The sequence below is a fragment of the Danio aesculapii genome, chromosome 3 (assembly GCF_903798145.1).
Source record: "Danio aesculapii chromosome 3, fDanAes4.1, whole genome shotgun sequence".
Taxonomy (NCBI): domain Eukaryota; kingdom Metazoa; phylum Chordata; class Actinopteri; order Cypriniformes; family Danionidae; genus Danio; species Danio aesculapii.
Genome location: NC_079437.1, coordinates 32,889,772 through 32,910,175, shown reverse-complemented (window position 1 = coordinate 32,910,175; position 20,404 = coordinate 32,889,772). Strand labels below are relative to the sequence as shown.

The following is a 20,404-nucleotide window of genomic DNA, read 5'->3' as shown; positions in this document are numbered from 1 at the left end:
CCTTGTATAAATGTGAGTAAATATCTATTTATTCTGCTTTTATATTAATTTAAGTACGATTATTGAATAATACACAAATGTTTAGATAATTTATATGCAAAACAATTAGTAAAGTCATATTTTTTCACTTTTAGTAGATATTATATGAGACACTTACTGTAGCTTTGTTTAACAAACAAGTGGTTCTAATAGGGTATATGCAGAAGTATTCCGCAGACGTAAGCGATTCCGGTGAACTGTATGCTGTTCCGAAATCGGCGTGTTTAAGGTCTGTTTTCTTTAAAAATCAGAGATCTCCACTGGCTAAGTAATATCTGATATAAAGTGGGTATCAGAAATGTAAATTAAAATTTTCCCCACCATGTCTTTAAAATATGAACATTTATTTTACCCCTGTATATTTAATGGAGCTTCTGCGCTAGCCTGCTAATTCAGATGGGCGTGTGCGTGTAAACGGCTTTTCATCTTATTTTACGCTTGAGCAACTAAATGAATACCAAAGTTTATTTAACTGATTATATTTAAATTACATTACAACATTGATGCTGTAAAAGGAAACTGTATAAAATGGAAAAAAGTCACATTAATCGTTCACCAAAATTTATCAGTATGGGAAGAAACACTAGCTCTTCATATACCCTATTGCAGTGGTTCTCAAACTTTTTTCACCAAGTACCACCTCAGAAAAAAAATTGTCTCTTCAAGTACCACCATAATGACCAGTATTGAAATAAAGTAGCGTTGCAGGCCTAATTAAGCAGCTACAGCTGTGCACAGTTCAGAAACGAGGCAGATTAGTTTCTATTAATAAGAATATGTATTATTGTCAGCCACTTAAAACATTTTGAATAGTTTGAACATTAACTGTGCTTGCAGGTAAAAACAAACTACACCCCCCCCCCCCCCCCAAAAAAAAAAAAACGTTTAAATTAAAATGTGCTTTTAAACGTTCATTCAAAATGGCACTGCTCTTAAAAAGTAAAAAGAAAACTGCTGTACTTAAATCTGAAGTATTAACATAGTAGCCTATTCATCAAAACCTGGAAATGTTACTTGGACCTCATAAATACAGACTTTCTGACAAATTTTGAAATATATGTTGTATGTACATATGACATGGTTCATACAGGCACAGCCTTATGAAAATCAAGGACTTTTAAGCACTTTTTCCAGCACCTATTTTTATTTTCAAGACTGACACGCTATGTATTGAACACCTGAAATGTATTCTCAGCAACCCATAAAAACATTGCAGAGGAATTTATACAAATAAAAACCATTAATAATAATAATAATATTTAGTAATCATATATTAATAATATAATAAACCTGCACTATATGTGCTTGTGAAATGTGCTTGTGAATTTTTTGTACTCAAGTAAAAATACTATTACATTGCTAAAATAATACACATTTTTGTAAATAATACTAATATTAGGTAAAAGTACAAAGTACTCTTTTGAAAAAGTACTAGTTAGATACTTTTGAAAAAAGAAATCAGATTTTCATTATGAAATCACTTTTTTAAGTGTAAACCTGTTTGAATGGTTTAATTGCTTAAATCCCAAAGCTACATGTATAGGACTTTGCACTAACAGAGGAAGTCTGGTCGATTTTTCCTTTCATGACAAATAATCCTTTTCAATAGCTCTGCCAAAACTACCAAAAACTCTTTACGGCCATAGAAACACTTTGTGTCCATTTTTTAAACAATAGTTTCAAGCTTTGAAAGGTTTAATTAAAGTATATGATGAAAAGATTTAAATTTAGCCTTTTATTTACATATTTTACACAATTTTTCTTTACAATATGGCAAATTTGTTTCTTAAATAGCTGTATATCAAATAATTTTTACAAAAAAGACAAGTACACTGTCTGTAATAAAATAATAAAACAAATGACTTCGTTTTACTTGAGGTATTTGAAATATGACAACACTACATTTCTCAAAGCAGTGTTTTAAGAGCCTTATGTTTATTTTGATAAATAAACAATAAGTAGCATTCCCGCGCCGACATTCATACTGTGTTTAGAAGAGTGACAGGTCAGAGGCGAGTAAACTCGCTGTCGGAGAGAAGAGAGCGAAACGTGTGTGTAGATTGTTGAAATGGCAGGAAATATGTCCGCTAATATGCTAATAACATAGACATCTCTATAGTGAAAACATCCAAGAAGCATTATATCAATAAAACATGTGTTTTTGAGTTATTTTTTCTGTCTTTGCAACACAGAGAGCTCTTTGTCCCGCCCTTATGTTTCACGCAAAACTAGACAAGATCGACTGTGGTCACTTTTCACTGTGGTCACTTTTCACATCAGTCAAATCACCACTTCGGAATTAATTCTTAAATTTCGGAAACTGATTTTTAGCAGCTTATGACACAATGCACTCAAGCACAGCGCTGTTATTGAACGCTTCAGGGAACTGACAATGCTGATTAAATCGACGTTATCGTACGCATCAAAAGAAAAAACGAGTTAATTTTTTCTTTCATTATTCAGCGATTCCTCCACGTAGCACTAGGAGGAAGCCCGCGTACCACTGGTGCCACAGTTTGAGAACCACTGCCCTATTGGATTTCCGTTATAAACAAAGTCCCTTTAAGGCAAGTCATTTCACTCGGCGGCCATCTTTGAAATGCCTCTCGGGCAGTATGCTTGGGCATTCTGTCTGAATGGGGAAACTTCAAACTCTCCAAAACTGTTTACCAAGCTTACAATTACATTACATATTTGGAAAAATAAAATTAAACAACAACCGTCTCAATAGTTTCGTTTCTAAACATTCAAATCAAACTAAATCTGAAGAAACTCATGGCTGGTCCAAGCCCTTCCCCCGGAGATTCATCAGTCTATAGCAATCACTGTACTAGAAAGCGGGGCTTCATTTGCCATGTTGACCTTTACACTTTTCCTCATTCTAAACTATACGAGTGACATGTCTTGTGTATTCTATAATCTTTGTTATAAACCTAAAAGTTAAAGGAGTTATTTTCAGCTCAAAATCATTCTGTTTCAATCCACAGATTTTTGTTTCTATAATTATTTACATTTTTTTAATCATTTTTGTTTGTTTTGTAGTATTTACAAATAGTAATATATATTTAAGAAAAAAACTATGCATTTATTTGTTTGCTTGAGAGGAAATAATAGTTGCTGGACCTCTTTGAGGAAGACTGCTGGTCTAGTTCAAAGTAACAAATAAAAGAGTGATAAAAGTCTTTCTATCCTCAGACTCCCCTTTTAATTTCATACACGCTCTTTCATCGTTCCCACTTTGCCTATCAGCATTCTCTCTATCTCTTCAGACCCCCCCCCCCCCACCGCCGCCTCTCTCTCTCACTCTCTCACTCTCTCTCTGATGTCTTAGCATCATGCACTAAGTGACAATCTATGCCAAGTCTGCCACCTTATTTAGATTCAGGCTAATTAAGAAAGCCAAGTGGGTTTTGCAGCACCGCAAACAACATTATTCAGAAGTTGCGCCAGCTCTTTAACTGTCTCTCCCCCTCTCATCATCTGTTATCTCCAGCTCAGGGCTCATCGTCCCCCGGCTCCTGGTTCCCTGCGACAAGTGGATTTCAACCCAGGCTTAAATACAGCAGCATCAGGACCAGCCATCTCACCTGAGAAGAAGAGGAGGATAAAACAGGTGAGAACTGCTGCAGTCAGACTGAACTTGCAGAGGTGCTGCTGTTTGTTGCCCATCTGTGTACTGATTGTTTAACAGGCACCGAGCAGACGACTTCGTGAAATGCTACATGTGTTAAAAAACAGGCTATGCGCAAATTTGTTGCGAAAGCATTTGTTTCTTCTGTTCACAGTTTTTCAGCAAGTATCAGAGCTGCCCCAGGCTGACAGGCGCTGTTGTTTGTGTTTTTGTAAATGATGATGGACCTGTCGTGTCACTTCCCGTTTCTTACACACACACACATAGACAACCCGCTCATGCACTCTCCTGTTCTCAAACACATAAGACATAGAGGTTTTACCTTGGATAGCCCCTCAGGTGGTTTTTGCTCTCTTTAACAGTAATATGAATTGTTAAATGGCCTTGCTCCTGTTCACTTATGCTTATAACCAGTGTTGGGGTGTAACGCCTTATAAGTAACACACGTTATGTAATAATATTACTTTTCCAAAGTAACGAGTAATATAACGCATTACTTTTAAAAATAAGTAATGTTATTTCAGTTACTTTTTGAAAAAAATCTAACGCGAGTTACTTTTTCCTTGCTTAATTGGCTTTACAAAACATATTGCGGGGATAAAAATGGCCTTAGTCAGGTTGAATCACATACTCAATGAAGAGTGTGCTGCAAGGGAACACACAGTCGACTCGCACTCATTATGAGTCAGTGTACTGTTCTTGTAATTAAATAACTCAGAATATTGGTTTATTTCGAGTGAGAGGGAGTATTTGGTATGTTAGTACTTACTGAAGATGCAAACTGTTTCACGACAACACCGTTTAAATTAATGAACTGGTCAGACTGGTTCATTTAGAAGATCCACTTAAAACAAACAATTCGCGAATCGCCCGTCACCACTACCGACAGTCAGAATAGTAGACCAGAGACTTCCATTTTTGCAATGGATTGTTTGTATTTTTAACTCATCGAAGAAAAGATGTGGATTGTTGTTAAGTTTAGTTTATGTGTATGGAAAACTCTTAACAACTGCAAGAAACACGACATCGATAAAAACAAAACTGGATGCGATGCACTACGCCCGCACCCCACCTCCAGCTAAACAACAAATGTTTGATATCAGTTCACATTTTCCACGTAAAACAATTAATTAGACTAAACTTAATTGATTGCTTTTATTGTTGAGGAGATGCAGCCACTGTCTAACGCTACTGCAGAATCGACTAACTCACGTTTAGTAGTATAGTACGATTTTTTCTCTTTTGGGAAATGATTTACACATTTGTTAAGGCCACATGAAGCAATTTATTCACAGTATAAAGCTCAAAGATTTATTTTGATTTGGGGATTTTTATCATCTTACTGTTCATTTTGTTATTAAACATTTTAAAGGTTTAAAATCTGTTTGTGCCTTAATAAATTATTTCATGTTAGTACTCTTAGGTTTTATTGCAATCTTTATTTCAGTGGACAGTGAATTTACTTAACTAATAAAACAAAACATTCAAAAGTAGCAAACACATTACTTTACATGCTTTCATTAATCTGTATACACAGCATATATAGCTCTGGGCTCAGAAAGTTCCGAAAATATAGAGCTTCTTGATAAAAAGGTGAAAAAACACCTGCTGAAAGAGATCAAACCTCAGTCAGGTAAAGAAAAGTAATGCAAAAGTAACTCAAGAGTAATATAACGCATTACCTTCTGTAAAAAGTAATGCAACTAGTTTTTTGGGGGAGTAAATCAATATTGCAAGGCACTACTTTCAAAAGTAACTTTCCCCAACACTAATTATATTATATTATATTATATTATATTATATTATATTATATTATATTATATTATATTATATTATATTATATTATTATATTATATTATATTATATTATATTATATTATATTATATTATATTATATTATATTATATTATATTATATTATACCTTTATTTCGTTCTATGAATAGAATCGTATTATTATTATTATTATTATTATTATTATTATTATTATTATTTCCTTATTTAGCAAGGAGATCACATTGAGACAGTGCCGTGTCTTCTTCCAGTGAGACCTGGTCAAGACGGCAAACAGCACAGTTTCACATAAAAATTACAAAATTACAAAAACACCATTCATAAAAAGATCAGATCATAAAAAACAATTACAAGTATCCTTTAAGACGTTATACAGAAGATGTTTAAAAGTACTCAGAGTCAGAAGTGTGTCAAGATTGAGCTGATTTTGCAGGTAGGAGCATAAAAGAAAAAGCACGTTTGCCAAGTTCTGACAGTACCCTTGGGACTGTTAAACGCATACAGGAACCAGATCTAGTGTGTTGGTTATTTATGTGAAATGTTAACAAATGTCTATGAAAAGAATCGTATAATCTGTGAAATTACATTATAATGAAGTATGAAATTTTTATCCATAATTCTGCTTATATTTCATAAGTTCTATCAAGGTTTGTTGCAAGCACAAATCAGTTAATGTGATAGAGCCAGAGAGCACGTGAAAGAGGTGTGTGTGATTAGTGTGTGCAGATCGAGTGTGTTTAGAGACACAGGTGACCTTCCATGTTCAGTAGGAGGCAGCGAGGGCTCATCTGCTGATCTTCCCTTCGGCTAGATTACTGCAGGGAGAAACTCCGGCTGTGTGAGGTGTCTGTCCTCGCTCAGCCGCTGAGAGCTCAATGTGTGTAGTATGTGTGAAATGGCTATTCTGTAATGACTGCTGTGGCACTCTGTTGACAGTAAAGGTCGGTCATGTAGAGCACATTAAGCCAGGACCTTTAGGGAAGGCACAAAAACATACACGGTGAATGAGAATGAGCGTGTGTTTGTGTGTGTGTGGCTCATGTGAGGAGCGACTGCACTGTTGAGAAGAACATAATGGCTGCCTCTCCACCCACCGCGATTAACACAGGAACTCTATTATTACTAGCTGACAGCAGTGCTTAAGAGTGCAGTTTCCACCCCTGTCCTACCCTGTCGACCCGGCTCATAATCACTAGAGCTGCTGCATCCCCTTTTCCATCCATCCATTTCTCCTGGAGCACAGCTGGAAACGGGTTTCCATCAGGGGAATTCGGCCCGAATGACTACAGGCTTCTTTGCATGGGACAGTTTATACAATGTAAAGTAGTTGACCTTTAAATTTACATTACTGGGTAATAATTGCATTACTTTCACAGTAAGGTACTGTATATAAATTCACAGTAAATTACTATGATGTACTTCATAATAACAGTAATTCTGTAAATGTTTCTAAATATCAAAAAGTGCCTGTTCTAGCATAATTGTTAATGTGTATTCATTTCTATGTGGAATAAAATATTAATAGTGCTTGAATTCCTATAACTAACGTGCAAAAGATATAGCCATTTCTACAGTAATTTGCTGTAATCATGATGCCTGCCTTAATTTCACAATAAAATTCTGAACACGTAAAATGTAACAGTTAAAACCTGTAAAGTAACACCAATGTAATTTACTGTGAAAAATTACAGTAACATGTTGTGAAATTCTGGGAATTTATTTCAGTGTACACTACAGTTTCTCTTATACTCAACAAGCTGCATTTATTTGACCAAAGATTAGCATAAATATTTTAATATTTTATTGCAATTTAACACAGGTGTTTTCCATTGTAATACAGTTTAAAATATACTTGATTTTTATGATTAAAGCAGATTCAAGCTTTAATCATAAAAATCAAGTATATTTTAAACTGTATTACAATAGCAGTATTGTAAGCAGTAATTACAGTAATTACTCCTCCAGTCTTCAGAGTTGCATGATACTTCAGAAATCATTCTAATATGCTGATTTGGTGCTCAAAACATATTTTGAATTAAAGGTCCCCTGAATTTTCTAGAAATAGGACTCTATTTTAACAAAATGTAAAGCATGGTGCAAAAGCATTAAGGGCGTGTCCGAATCCACTTTTGCTATTTTAAGAACAGTAAAAATACGCCCTGGTACGTGCCCTGAGGCATGGTCTAACAGGGTTGTGCTTATTCTCTTAATGAGTTATGGGTGTGTTTTGAGAATAATGTGCATTAAACCAATCAGAGTCTCCTCTCTCATTCCCTTTAAGAGTCAGTTGTGTCACGTCATGCCACATTTGCTAAGCTGAATGCTTCAGTAGCGAGAGAACAATTAAACAGACCATCTGCAGTGCGAGTATAAAGAATGAGCCTCCTCCATTCAGCCTCTTTACTTTCTTTTTATTTTACTTTTACTCTTTACTCATTTACTTTTGTTGATAAGGAAACGGTGTTGTACGCACTCCACTGAAGACATCCATTAGCCTACATATTTAATTTTGTTAGTTAAGCACCAAGATTTGTTTCAAAACTATTTCTAAACTCAGTTCTAATTTCCAGCAAACGAGTAAATGAACAATTATAACGAAGTGTGTACAGTGATGCATACGTCTCCAAAACCCGACTGGTGGACAAATCTAAACTTGTCTGTATTAAAACAAATAGGAATATGTATATAATAAGTAATGTTGCTAAAAATATTATACAAATGCAAATTCTCATAAATAAACTGAAAAAAAGCCCCCTAAGATGAGGCATAGAGGCATTTGTGTGTTGCTGTACATCCTGTGTGTATTAAGTAATGTGTAAGCATTTGAACCATAGGCGCATAACTAACACACTCTGCGCTGGACTTAAGACCTGCTTTTAGATAGTCAGTGGTGTGGCCTATTTCAGTTCCTCAAAAAGCAACGTGCCAACAATGCGCCTTAACACACCTCTATTTTAGACTAGCACACCCATAAGTGTACAAAGTGATGCAAATGGATTTGCTATTTTAAAAAAAACGTGGTGCAAATTGTGAAAATTAGGGTTGCGCTGGTCTAAAAATAGCCAAGAATCTTGCCAAACACATCTTGCGCCTTATTGCGCCAGGTGTATGATAGGGCCCATAGACAGCAATTCTTAGCAATTCTATGTGTTCTATGTAATAAAAACCATCAGAGGACAAAGCTCAAGACAAGCTCATCTTGAAATGCATTTGTAGTGTATCCAAAAAAAGTAACACTACTGGTTATTTAGAAAAAGGGGAGGAGCTGATTTATATTCTCCACCCTCTTTTAATGTTTCAGTGGAAATGTATCGACATCATTACCACCAAAACATGACGAGAAGAGGGTGTGGCATATAAAGTAGCTCTTCCCCTTTTTCTAAATAGCCAGTAGCATTTCATTTATATAATCTCATTATTGAGATTTCCATTATATGATTTCCAAATGTTAATGGAGTAATGTATTTTCTGCTTCATGACTGAGTCCAGTTACTCTGAAGCTGAAGCAACTTGTTGAAGTGTCGTTTTTTACATTTCTTGATGACATAGGGAATTAATTATTTATCATTTAAACAAAGAGAAGATATAAAAGGCAGTGCCACCAAACTATCGGTATCGTCAGATATCACTCTGAATAACAAAATTATGAGAAATATCTGTTCTTTTGAATAAAATAAAATTCTGTCCACATTCTAGATGGATATTGCCTTAATTCAATAGTAGAATATTGTGTAATTAAAATTTTTGACATTTCACATGACATTTCAAATCTTTTTTTTTTTGCTCTGCCAAAGGAAGCAGATGAATGATTTAGCATTAAACAAATCATTCAGTGGCTCATTCATAAAGGCATTCATAAATGAATCAGCGTTTTTAAAAAATCATCACAGCCAGTGATGTAAAAAGGAAAAGTCTCAGCGCTTTCTAATTAAACTCACAGATCAGAACTAGCAGTTCATTTAATTGAAATACTCATATCAGCACAAGTAACACTTAATTAAATATGGTTTATGGTTTGTCAGTGAACAAACAAGTTATTTGGACAGAACTGACTAGCGAATTTGACACTGTGTCTCTCTTTGTCTCTCACATTGGCCTGTTCATCAGTAGGCTGAGCGCAATGATTTTTTTAAGAGGATTTGGATGTCAGACAGTGGGACATTTTATTTTTACAAGAGTCTATATGAATGAGTCATTTAGATTTGAAAGAACTGTCTTTCAGTGCATGGGGTTTAATCTGCGACAAGACTTTGTTGTGAGAGGGTGTTGACTCAGTTGTGTTGTCTTTATCTGAGACTTGATCCAGTAGACTCTTATCATGGAAACATTATGGTGCACTTTGACAATCTTTAATATTTTAATAGTTTTGATTTTGGATGAGTTCTCTCTAAAGCTTTAATTCCTTAAAGACCTTATATTCAGTCCAGCCTGCTCTAAAATAACTGAGAAGTAAATCAGCTCCTGGGAAAGAACTATTGTGCTGCACCACTATGAGAGATGCATTTTCAATGAATCTGTCTCCATCGTGATTGACAGTTAATTCTTTAATTACACAATGCTTCTGAAACAACATTATTCTGGCATGTTGCTTGGTTTCAAGGGGCCCGATAAGAAAAGAATCGAAATGCAAGTGTAGTTTGCATTGTATTGGGTTTTAGTTAAATCACTTTCCTTTTTGTTTAATAAGATGTACTTAAAGATTTCCAGAGGAAGGATGAACCAATTTGAGTCATTCTGTGCCTTTGCTTAAAAGACAAAAGACAGCAATTGAGAGTTCTAATGAAAGTATTGATCAGAGCCCTGTCTCAGACCAGTGAGGTAGATGGAGTTTGTTTGGTACATGGTTGCAGATCTTGTTCTTTTAGTTTTTTCCTCCTTTCCAAACTTTTAATCTATATTTTTATTGGCTCTATGTTGTTTTAGTTAAACATTCCTATGATCATCTGCTGATATCAAATTAGTGCATCCATCTGTCTGTGGTCAGTTCGTTTAGCCGTGTCATATTTTATGTGCTTCTGAAAAAGAAGTATTGTTTGTTTTCCTGTATATTGGTAAATGAAATGTACACTGTAAAAAATTACTTTGCAAAGAAAGAAATCAATACAAACAATAGTTATATTTCTATCTAGTGGAACCACACTGTGGAAAAAACTTAAACGGCTTTCAGCTACTACGCCCCTCGCTGCTGGAACCAGCTTCCAGAAATGATCAGATGTGCTCCAACATTAGGCACATTCAAATCAAGATTGAAAACAAGACCTGTTTAGCTGTGCCTTTACTGAATGAGCACTGTGCTACGTCCGACAGATCGCACTATTATGTTTTCTCTTCTTTTTAATTCTTTTATAACACATTTTATCTGTTTTTATGCTTATTTATTTTATTTTTTAAAATTTTTATACCATTTTTATTATTTGTTTTTATTTCTCTTATACTTGTTTATATTACTCCTGTTTATGTAAAGCACTTTGAATTGCCACTGTGTATGAGATGTGCTATATAAATAAACTTGCCTTGCCTTGCCTTGCCTAAAATTATGTATTTTAATAAAGATCTAAAACAATTCACATTTTAAAATGTCTTTAGCTCCATATGTTCACCACAATGTGCTCAACACAGAAAACAATTTCAATTTACAACTTCTATGTTCTACATTGTAAAAGCGCTATAGAAATAAAGAGGAATTGAATTGAATTACATATTAGGCAGGTGTTGTTCTGGCTCTCTGCTTTCTTTGAAATTTCCTTTGTTTAATTTAAAAGTTCTTTCACCCCAAATGTGATGTAAAAAATCAAGGCAAATCTCTGACAAACTGTGCTTTCACAGTGAACTAAAACAATTGATTGCCTTCAGCTGACTTTTTGGGCCCTATCATACACCTGGTGCAATAAGGAGCAAGACGTGTTTGGCGCGATTTGTTGCTATTTTTAGACAAGTGCAACCCTAATTTTCACACTTTGCACCACATTGTTTAAATAGCAAATCCATTTGCACCACTTTGTAGACTCATGGCTGTGCTGGTCTATAAAGGAGGTGTGTTAAGGCGCATTGTTGGCATGTTGCTATTTTAAGCAACTAAAATAGGCGGTGCCATTGACTAGCTGAAAGTCCAAAGGCGTGTAAGTTATGCACCTGTGTGGACAAAACAAATCTTTTCGCTTAACAAACAAAATTAAATATGTAGGCTAATAGATGCCTTCAGTGGAGTGCGAACAACAATGTTTCGTTACTTCATGAAAGTAAAGGAGTAAGGTAAAGAGTAAAAGTAAAGTAAAGAGAAAGTAAAGAGGCTGTATGGAGGAGGCTCATTCTATATCCTTGCGCTGCAGATGGTCTGTTTAACTGTTTTCTCTCTAGTGAAGCCTTAAGTTTTTTCACTTACAATGTCCGCCATGTCAATAGCAAATGCGCCATGCACGACACAACTGACTCTTAAAGGGAATGGAAGATGAGACTTAACGCATGTTATGCTCAAAACACACCCATAACTCATTAAGAGAATAAGCACAACCCTGTTAGACCATGCGCCAGGGCGCAGAGTGTATTTTTCCATGCTTAAAATAGCAAAAGTGGATTCAGACATGCTCTTAACACTTTTGCCCCATGCGCTTTAGACTTTGCGGTTAGATTGTTAAAATAGAGCCCTTAGTTTTTGTATATTGTAATTCATAATACATTTGTATGTTTTCCCCCTTTGGCTTTAACCTCATCCACTGCATAATATACAATAGTAAATACAAAACAAAAACAATTGTTTGGTACTACACCAGAATCTATCTATTATACTTTCAACTTTTAAAAAGTTCTCAGAAACAAAAAATAGCAAACACTTGGCACCTTTTTTTTAACATATACAGTATACTATATGAACAGTTTTCTTTGCTGTAGCGCCACCAGTCATACTTTGCAGCACCTACAAGCAAATCAACTGCTCGGATCGAGTAAATCATTTCATCAAAGGGTGACAAAGTGACAAAAAATCCATGCCTCATCTTGCTGAGATTGATTGTGCCTGGTGTAAATGTCTACATAAGAATCTATTGTTTTGATTCAAGAGTGCCATTTTAGGGTGAAAGGGTATTAATACTGTAAAAAAAGTAGCTTCAGAGCAATCTATTTTATTAGGTGCTAAACAGGTAATGGGATGTGAATTGATTGTAGTGCCAAATTGCAGAAATGATGCCTATCGCTATGATCAGAAAGAATCTTAACTGCTGTAATTTTTTGTTGCTGTTGTGGTTCATATTATTATTGAGGAAAAATGCTCAGACACATTCAAGTCTCATACTCCAAAAAATAGATTTAGAAAGCATTATCACCATGAATTCAATCTAGAAGATGCAGTTTGCTAGTGCCATCTGAGTGTGAGAGAATATAGCATTCACTCTGTCACTGAAACAGTCACAGTCTGACTGTCAATGTGTGTCCGTCTGTGGTTATTCGACATGTGTGACTGAGAATGATTGTACCCGGAGACTCTTATCCTGGTGCCATAATGGCCAACCGGTCACTCAGACATGAGTACTGAGAGTGAGTTAAGAGTGTCAAGAGTCTCCTCTCCCAGAGCTGACACAAGTTTTGAACTATAGCCACATTAAGGGTCAAAAAGCGAGAATCAGTTCTGATGCTTTTGGTTTAACTCTGCAGAGATTCTTGTGCTTTATTCTGTAGCTCCGCAATGCCACTACTGAATTGCAGTGTAAATCAAACAGCGCAGAAATCAACTCTTTTTTCTAGTTTGTTTTAGTGACTGGATGTGCATATGTCAATATATTGTTGTAGATAAACATTGATGCATTTTTTCAGAAAAAAAATATACTTATATTGTGTTTTTTGTTTGTTGAATATTGTTGTAAGTGTTAGTGCTGGAATGACCCCCACAGCTTTTCAGAAATAAAGGCTGTTGGTTTTGAAAGGTTGCATCTTTACAGGATGACCACGCCTATTGACCTTATTCTTCAATGCCGAAGTGTGTTCGTTTTTGCGATTGTTTTAAAACTTCCGATTCAACTCCCTATGGGAGCAATGACTGGGAATAATAAACCACAGAAAATGGTCAAACGACTTGCTCTACAAACAAGTGTTTGCATGACTTTACAAACAAAGCAGAATCATATAATTAGAAAAATGTCAGTTTGTAACATCAAGCAGCGTAACGACCTGTGTTTAACGTCTAAAAATTAATGGAAGTGACTGAGACTGGAAGTCTTGAGCCAAAAAGATTCAAATGGCTGCGCCCACTTGTACACAAAGAATAAGGTGAATAGTGAGAGTAGCAACAATGCTGAACTTCCTCCATTTGTAGAAAGTCTGTCTTACAGTGGACACATGAACATCAAGGCTTTTATAGATACTTTTGTAACCCTTCCCAGCTTCATGCAAGTGAACAATTCTTCATTGTAGATCTTTTGAAAGCTATTTTTTTGCAAGGGATGGTTCACATCAGGCATGCTTTTTGAGAACAGCAAAGTCAAAACTGGTGGGTATTTTTATAGGGCAGCTTTAACCAACATATCCAATCTAATCACATTGATTGGACTCTTGGAGAAGTCATAAGTTAGGGGTTCACATACTTTTTCCCATCCTGCCCTGTGAATGTTTACATGTTGTGTTCAATAAAAAATGAAAATGAAATCATATAATGAAAACATATAAAGTTGGTGTGGTATTAGTTTAAGCAGAATGTGTTTTTCTATTATTGTGACTTAGATGATGGTCAGAACACATTTTCTTCTAATTTCTGCTGAAATCCAAGTAATCCTTATAAAAGGTTCACATACTTTTTCTTGCAACTGTGTACTGCGAGTTTGAGAATCAGTTGTGGTTAGTAGTGGCTAATGTTCCTGTTATTATACATTAATATTATAATAATGTTAATAATTATTGGTGTTGTTTTGGGGCGATACGATGGCTCCAGCCTGATCTCACGTGGAAAGGTAAGTATTTTACGTGTTGTCAGTTTAGTGGCTAATTCGAACAAGTTGAGTCATACAAAAATGTATGATTTTAAAAAGGAGGTGTGGCACCCAACCTTGTCCCTAAACCCAACCGTCAGATGAGCAAATCATACTAAACTGTACGAATTAGATCGTACGAATTCATATGAATTAGCCACTAAATCAAATAGTTACCAATTGCCATGAGATTGCGTTGGTGGCTCAGTGGTTAGCACCGTTGCCTGACAGCAAGAAGGTCGCTGGGTCGAGTTCCCGGCTGGGATAGTTGGCATTTCTGTGTGGAGTTTGCATGTTCCCTCCGTGATGGCGTGGGTTTCCTCCGGGTGCTCCATTTTCTCCCACAGTCCAAAGACATGCGCTATAGGTGAATTGAATAAACTAAAGTGGCCATTGGCTGGAAGGGCATCCGCTGTGCAAAACATATGCTGGATAAGTTGGTGGTTCTTTCATCTGTGGCGACCCCTGATAAATAAAGGGACTAAGCCGAAGGAAAAAATAAATGAATGGTATTGTTTTTGTTGACCCCTGAGATTGTGTTGCCATATGCACACTTTTTGCAATAATGATTTTGAAATGACTTCATTCAAAAAATAAATTTTTAAATTCACTAGCTTAATGCTGGGTTTAGGGTCAGATTTGTTTTGAAACAAATTAATTATTTAAATTAGCCAACATTTCCATTAATCCATAAAGGCTTAAAAATAATTTAAATAAATGCTTTATTTTAAGAAGAAGAATCCTGAAAATGCTTTGTATAGAAATATTACTTTTTTAAACATTAATCAACAAATCTTGAGCACCATACAGCACATTAGATTGATTTCTGAAGGACCACATGATACTGAAGACTAAAGTAATGATGCTGAAAACTCTGCTTTGCCTGCACATGATTAAATATAGAAAACTGTTGATTAAATTGTAATTATATTTTCCAGCAGTATTGATTTTAGTCTATTTCTTGACTTTGGTGAGCATAAGAGACTTTGTTTATTAACAAACTTTTCAACAGTAGTCTGTAGGTTTATTAGAAGTACTAAAAATGATGTGTGATGCTTCTCCATCCACTGATGTGAAGCACTGCAGCATGTGCCATCTAGAGTAATCTGAGGCTTCACGTTAAGCTCCAAAGAAGTGTCAGAAGAATAACAGAAATTCTTTATCCTCACATGTGTAGCTTTGGTCCTTTATTGAATCCACAAGCAGATGGCCATGCGTTTAAGCAAGATTTTGGCGATTGGCGGGAGACGCTGTTATACACAGCACATGGCTCGGTGATAGCAGAAATCACTCCTGAGAGTTTGCACAGATCACGTTCAGTGTGACAGACAGGATAAGCAGCAGTTTCCACTGTGATTGATGCTGTTGTGAAAGATGTTAGACACTCTGATACCCACGTTAGAGATTGTAGGGCAAAAGCCACAGAACAGGAGCTTATAGACATTTATTTATTTTTTTTTAGAAAATCTACAAGTCCTTAGAGACTTTGCAGCAAATAAAGTGTGCAAAAACACACACACACACACACACACACATACATTTTTTGAAGCGCATCTAAACTGTGCTGTTCACACTCTCGGCTTTTCCACATGGTAGGTGACAGGCTGCAGAAGAGCGAGGGTTTTGTAATTGAATTGAAATGACAGATAGCTGGTGAAGAGAAGGTCGAAAGGACCCAAAGGCCTGCACAAGGTTCTGGAGTAAATGAATGTGAGAGAAGAGCTTTGAAAGGTTTTGTCGGTGTTGGAGATTGACAGCCGTATTTACTAACAGGTGTGTCTGTGAAATTGGCCAGCGCACACAATGGCAGACAGGAGCAGATCGAATGCTGTCTGTATGAATGAGTCGCCATAGTCAATTCTCTCCTCTCCATGGCCTTGAGTAATGGCTGTATCCATAGTGACAGATAATGATAGTAAATATCAAGACTCTGAATGGCACCTTTTTAAACTAGCTAGCATTTGATCCACTCATGAACAGTATGTGGTTTTCAGCCATGTTGTAAATGGTATAATGATAGTGGGAATGTATGAAAACTGACAGGAATATTTTTGATTTTTTGTCATATACAGAGTCGTTATTTGCAGATATCTTCATAGAGCAAACATTTAACCAGTTTCAGTCTGGAAAAGCCAGCCTGATCTCCGAAGGAAACACTATTTTACATTTTGTCAGTTTAGTGGCTAATCGTATAAATTCGTAAAAAAAAAATAAATCATAAAAAATCCATTTTTTTTTTGATATTTACATCTTCGACATTATATCACAAACCATAAACAATGAGATATAATTAAAAGATCTTTAGATTAATATTTAATATTAAAAGATAAATATTTTATAGATATTATTGAACATGGTCTGCCTACTAAAAATCATGTTGCCCATTTATATACAAAATTAATGCAGGATAAATCCAGTGACTCTTATTATATCAAAGGAAATTGGGAATTAGAGTTAAACACTATAATAGAGCATGAAATGTGAGAACAAATATGCACAAATTGTCATAGGGGTATAAGCAGTCAAATATGGAAGGAGTTTGACTGGAAGATAAAGATGAGGTTCTTCAGAGTTCTATTAGTAGTGAAAAATTTGATAGTTCTTTACGATTATCACAGTGCTCGAGAGATCGTGGAGAAGTTAGGGACTACGGTATGTTCACATATTTTGGGAATGTCCCAAAATACAAATGTATTGGCAGGAGGTTAAAAGGGAGTTTAGTAAAGTTTTAGGATATGCCATACCAATGCACCCAGTATTTTTATTTATTTTTTTTTTTTTTTGCTTGATGGTTTCCCCCCTGATCAATTCAGTAAGTCTCACCTATTTGCACTACATATATAATTAAAAACAGTTAGGAAAATAATTACAGTGAACTGGATGAAGACCCGCTGACCTACTTTGACAGAATGGACACAGAGGCTGAATCACATACAGTTGGAGTCAGAATTATTAACCTCCCTAAATTATTAGCCCCCCTGTTTATTTTTTCCCCCAATTTCTTTTCAATGGTGAGAAGCTTTTTTCAACACATTTCTAAACATAATAGTTTTAATATCTCATTTCTAATAACTGATTTATTTGATCTTTGCCATGATGACAGTAAATAATATTTTACTAGATCTTTTTCAAGATACTTCTGTACAGCTTAAAGTATCATTTAAAGGCTTAACTAGGTTAATTAGGTTAACTAGACAGGTTAGGGTAATTAGACAAGTCATTGTATAACGATGGTTTCTTCTATAGACAGTAGGGAAAAAAATAGCTCAAATGGGGCTAATAATTTTGACCTTAAATGGTTCTTATAATAAGACTTTCACCAGAAGAAAAAATATTATCATACATACTGTGAAAGTTTCCTTGCTCTGTTAAACATCATTTGGAAAATATTTAAAAAAGAAAAAAATTCAAAGGGAGGCTAATAATTCTGACTATAACTGTATACATATATTTGAGAAAATGACTGCAGATTTGCAGTTGAAATCAGACATTTTCAAACAGACCTGGCCATTAATCGAAACATGCATACTTGATCTTTGAAATGCTGTCAGAGGCTTTGTTGTAGTTATTGTCTTTATGTTGGAGTATATTTATTTAATTATCTACTTTTCTTTTTTCCTTTTTTAATATAATGTATTATCTTTTTAAGCTGTCACTATTATTATTGTTTTATTGTTATAATTCATATAGGTCACACTTTATTTTTATGGTCCCTTTGTTGAATTTAAGTTACATTGCATCTACAAACTAATTCTCATTAGATTATAAGTAGACCATTATGTTAGGGTTAGGGTTATACTGTAAGTTGACATGTACTTGCAAAGTGTTTTATAGTCAGTTAAATGTCTGTTGAAGGAGCAGTATTAACAGATATTAAGCAGACAGTCTACTAATACTAAAATGGACCATCAAAATAAAGTGTTACCTTTATTTAGCCACTAAATGAAGAAATTACCAAATTTCCAAGAGATCATGTTGGAAATGCTGTTTTGATGTTTAAAAATCGTTCATGAGAGAGCAATTTTATTAATCAAATCGATTTTTTTACACAGCTGTGCATGAATATGTTTAAATTCCAACTCACCGACAGCCATATATTTTGGTTAGGTTAGCATAAAAACAGCCATGACACTTTCTTGTAATGAAGCACGTAATGAACGATGTGTACTTTTATGCATGCGGTGTTATGAAGAGTTGTCTGGTGTTCTCGCTGATCCAGAGCCTGTGTTTTAAAAATAGGCGTGTGTTTACTCAGCGCCACAGGCTAGCGTTTTCCATTAGCGCTTTACAGCTCGTTCTACAGCAGATGATTTACACACCCAAAGTGCTTATTCTTTCCACACGTATATTTTATAAGAACTGCATCCCGTGCCAGATTGGGAGAGTTGAAGCCCTCCATTTTAACTTCTTGATTCATAACAATCATTTTCAGGGCTTAGTATGTTGGGCCAGTAGATTTTGTTTTAAAGGTGTAGCTGTTTTTAAAGTATTTATTTTTGTTGGGGAAATTATGTGTATGAGACACTTTTGCTAAATAAATTAATTGTGATTTGATTGTGAGTGATTGTATTGCTATGATATTTCACCCACTCTACTCTGGTGTAATTGTCAAATCACCTTTAACCAGGAGACCACTAGGCGTAATATTTTTTGTCAGACAAGTACAACTCATAAGTGATGTTTTATAAACAAATTTCGGGAGGAGCACGCGCAGAAGTTTCAGTATCAAATACGTCATTGACAATTATTCTATTATCCAATCAGTTCTTGACCAAACCCCTATATATACCAAAGCTGTCTTACCTGCAGCATCTTACGACTTTAGCATCCCTCCACCACCCCGTCACCTCACCTCTTAAGCATTACAATCCCGGGGGGAGTGTTCTGGGGCCGGGCTAGATACTTCGCTCGAATCCCTATTCCTCTTTGTTTCCTGATAAGAGGAATAACTCGAGTTTGGGTGTCTTCCCCGAGCTCAGAGCCCTCTCCCTGGACAGCACGCCAAATACACTTTATTCTGAAACTATTGCAAGTGTTAACTCGTGAATGGGCTATGTGCTATTGCTAGATAAAAAAATAAGTATTTTTTTGTGTATAATGTATAGCAATATTATACTGTTTTAGAATTTATCATAATAAAAAAAATTATTTATCATAATATTTGTAATCAAATATAAACTATTAAAGTAATTCATGTGTTTGGAATAGTGGCAGCAATGTCTTTTTACAAAAGTTTTAAAATGTTTCTTATGCTCACCAAGGCTCCATTCATATGATCAAAACTACATTAAACTTATATTATAGTGAAGTATTACATTATAATGTTATTACGATTGAAAATAATTTCTAAATAATAATTTCTAAACTTTTTAAAATAGTTTCTATTTTAAGATCTTTTAAAATGTTATTTATTTGTTATATTAATTCATTTATTAACATGTATTAAATATTAATGTAATCATTTTCATTTAATAAAAAAAACAATTAAAATATAATAATAAAAATAATATAAATAGTGTTGCTCAAAAAAATTATTACAATATATGGTCAGAATTATTTAATTACAATAATTAGAATAGTAAAAAACATTTGTTTAAAATAAAACAATAATATAAATATAAAATATAAATAATAATATAAAAATCCCATTAATTGTATTTTTCCTTTAAAAAGACTCGTGAATGGTTGTGCATTTTGTCAACATTTAGCAATACACTTTGTCAACTTTATCTTTAATTTCATTGTGGAAGTCTGCTGTCAAAAGGCCAATTTATACTGCACCAACAGGCACCAACCAACACAGACAATCACCAGATTACAGTATGTCAATTCTCAAACAATCCACTTCCCAACAAATGCCAATTCAGCGTGTTCAATCAGCGAAAACAAGCTCCATCAGATGCCAACACAACAGGACACACACTGATCTGATAAAACCTGCCGAAGTGTCTGTTTCTGCCTGGCGGCGTCTGTCAGAGCACCATAAATG

The 20,404-nt window shown here is 34.9% G+C and overlaps 1 protein-coding gene across 1 annotated transcript in view; it reads left to right on the top strand.

The window, feature by feature from the left end:
* The window catches only part of LOC130221329 (protein phosphatase 1 regulatory subunit 29), a 171,438-nt gene that overhangs the window by 56,337 nt on the left and 94,697 nt on the right, over positions 1–20,404 (top strand). Inside the window, exon 2 of the mRNA XM_056453754.1 lies at positions 3,533–3,652. The gene's annotated coding sequence lies outside the window, so the exon portion shown is untranslated. The remainder of the gene's footprint in view (positions 1–3,532; positions 3,653–20,404) is intronic.